This window comes from Tupaia chinensis, unplaced genomic scaffold (genome assembly GCF_000334495.1).
Source record: "Tupaia chinensis unplaced genomic scaffold, TupChi_1.0 Scaffold141414_1, whole genome shotgun sequence".
In the NCBI taxonomy this organism is placed as follows: Eukaryota; Metazoa; Chordata; class Mammalia; order Scandentia; family Tupaiidae; genus Tupaia; species Tupaia belangeri.
In genome coordinates this window covers 150-3,201 of record NW_006201276.1, presented here as the reverse complement: position 1 = coordinate 3,201, position 3,052 = coordinate 150, and positions in this window count along the sequence as shown.

The window sequence follows — 3,052 nt, the reverse complement described above, 5'->3', positions numbered from 1 at the left end:
ACAAAGACCGCAAGCAGCGTTTTGGAAAAAAGATGATCAACCCTATTAAAAGATTAGAGGAGTTGGAAAAAAAAAAAAAAAAACCACTCTCTAAAGATGATATACGAATGGCCAGAAGGCATATGAAAAAATGCTCAACATCCCTCATTGTAAGGGAAATGCAGATCAAAACAACAATGAGATACCACCTAACCGCAGTCAGAATATCTAAGATTTAAAAAAAAAATGATAAGTGTTGGTGGGGGTGTGGTGAAAGGGGAACTCTCTTACGCTGCTGGTGAGAATGTAAATTAGTCCAACCACTGTGGAGAACTATTTGGAGATTCCTTAAAAGTCTACAGATAGAACTACCATATGTTCCAGCAGTCCCATTCCTTGGCATCTACCCAAAGGACAGAAGAATTCTTCATTGGAAAAGTGCTTGTGCATCGATGTTTATTACAACACTTTTCACGATTCCTAAGACATGGAACCAACCCAAATGCCCCCGTACGGAAGAATGGATTGAAAAACTGTGGCACATATACCATATGGAATACTATTCAGCCATTAAGAACAACAAAACCCTGGTTTTTGACAGAAAGTGAAAGAATATGGAAGATTTACTGCTGAGTGAAGCAAGCCAGGCTATGAAGGAGAGACACTGTATGTCCCCACTTAATATATACCGAGTGTCCATACTCTATAACTGAAACTGACGGGCTAAAGGATGTACAAACACAAGAGATGGGTGTGAATGTCAGATGTGGTGTATGTGGAGGAGTGGGACCCAGGGAAAAACATTTGGAGGAGGGATACAAAGACAGCACTGTTGAGACAGGGAGGTAGTGTTGTTATATTTTGATCAAATGGACCGGGGAGAAATGTTCACATATTTAAATGATCACCTTGTAAGCTAAATAATGTGATTGAATGTATTAAAAAATGTAAATTTAAAAAATTTTAAAAAATAAAAAGAAAAAGAAAACTATAAGCATAACATTGTTCCAGTGCCTTCTTTGTATGTGTGTGTGTGTGTGACATAAAATGTAACCGTTGGGGGAAACTGGATGAAGGTTATACAAAACAAAATAACTATCATCTCTCGAAAAAGGAATTTCAAATAAAAACAGAAGAAAATTTGGGGCAATAATTTTCTTCTGTATCATTTTCAACTACAATGTCAGGTATTTTTTCCTAGATTCAGAGATTCCCAAATGTCTCTGAAGGTTCTAATAAGACAGACCTTCTAAGAGTCTATATATCAGCATGCCCTTTGCCCCTGGGCAACATTTGTGGAATACCGGAAGCCCAGACCTTTATCCAAGACCATGGCTGTGGAAGTGTCTCAGTTTGTTTTTTCTACTATTAGGTCTTTAGGAAAGTCATGATATACTTTTTTGTGTTTTTCTATTCAAAAATGGATCATGACTTGCCCAATGACCCAATATAACAAAATACTTGAGACAGTAATTTATAAATAATAGAGATATATTTCTCACAGTTCAGGAGGAATGAGAAGTCCAAGGTCAAGGTACAAGCAGGTTCAGTGTCTGATTAGGGTCCTCTTTTTGTATCCTCTTGCCATCCTCAGGGCAAAAGGCAGAGGATGTTCCCTCCAGCAGTTTTATATGACACTATTCATGAGGGCAGAACCCTCATAACTTAGTAACTTCTACAAAGGCCTCACCTCATAATACCACCATAATGTGAATTAAGTTTTAACATGAATTTTGGAGGGCACATATTTAAACCATAGCAGAGACGAGGCCCCAAAACCCTCTGGGCTACCATCAGATGTCTCCACAATAAGAAGACAGGGGACCAACTCAGATCTCCTCTGTTCTCTAAACCACAGGCCTCTGACCACATCATATTTAAGTACCCTCTGCTCCAGCCTAACTAGTGTTTGGTGAATACAGATCTTTTTATGCTCTTTCATTCACACAAGAGTATAATCCTTATATTTGCTATCCTGGCTGGCACTCTTCTATTTTTTGACCTTGAAACTGGATTCAAGAAAAGTGATTTCTACAAAAAGAAATCATAATACTAGCAACGCTTTAGATGTCTCCCACCTTTTGTAATGAAGACAAATTGAATTCTGTTTTCTCTTCTGCCTAGAGATTAGATACCTACTCCTTACTAAATAGTACTTCAAATGTAAAAATGGCCATAATTCTGGGGGTATTATTTGGTTTACTCTCAGAAAAAAAAAAGAAAACAGTTTTCAAAATTTATTATTACTATTATTTTATATGTTCAATTGTTATACATCATATAGCTTATAGAGAGAATTTACACAACATGAAATACATTGGTTGTCATTCTGACAGAGGTTAAGTGGTATCTCATTGTGGTTTTACTCTGCATCTCCCTTATGATGAAGGGTGTTGAGGATTTTTTCATAATTTTTTGGTTGTTTGTATGTCTTCCTTAGAGAGTTTTTGTTCAGTTCATTTTCCCATCTTTTAATTAGGTTAATTTTTTAATTTTTATTTTATTTATTTATATATTTATTTGGGGGGGAAACCACTTGAGTTCCCTGTGGATTCTGGTTATCAGCCCCTTAATTGAGGCTTAGTTTACAAAAATATTCTCCCATTGAGGGTTGTCAATTCACACTAACTACTGTGTTTTTTTTCTGTGCAGAAACTTCTTAATCTGATGTAATCCCACTCATCTATTTTGAGGGCTATTGCCTGTGCTTTGGGAGTATTATTTTAAAAGTATTTGCCTAATCTAATGTCTCCCAGGGTTTCTCCAGTGCTTTCCATCAGTAGTTTTATAGTTTGAGGTCTTAGGTTCAGATCTTTGATCCATTATGAGTTGATTTTTGTTAATGGTGAAAGATGGGGGTTTAATTTCATCTTTAGGCAGGTGGATACCCAGTTTTTCCAACACCATTTACTAACGAGGTTTTCCCTTTCCCAGTGGATTGACTGATATCTTTTGTCAAAAATCAATTTGCTGTAAGATTTGGGGGTTATTTCTCGGTCTTTATTATATGCCATTGATCCACATGTCTGTTTTTGTGCCAATATCATGCTGTTTTGATGATCCCAGCTTTATA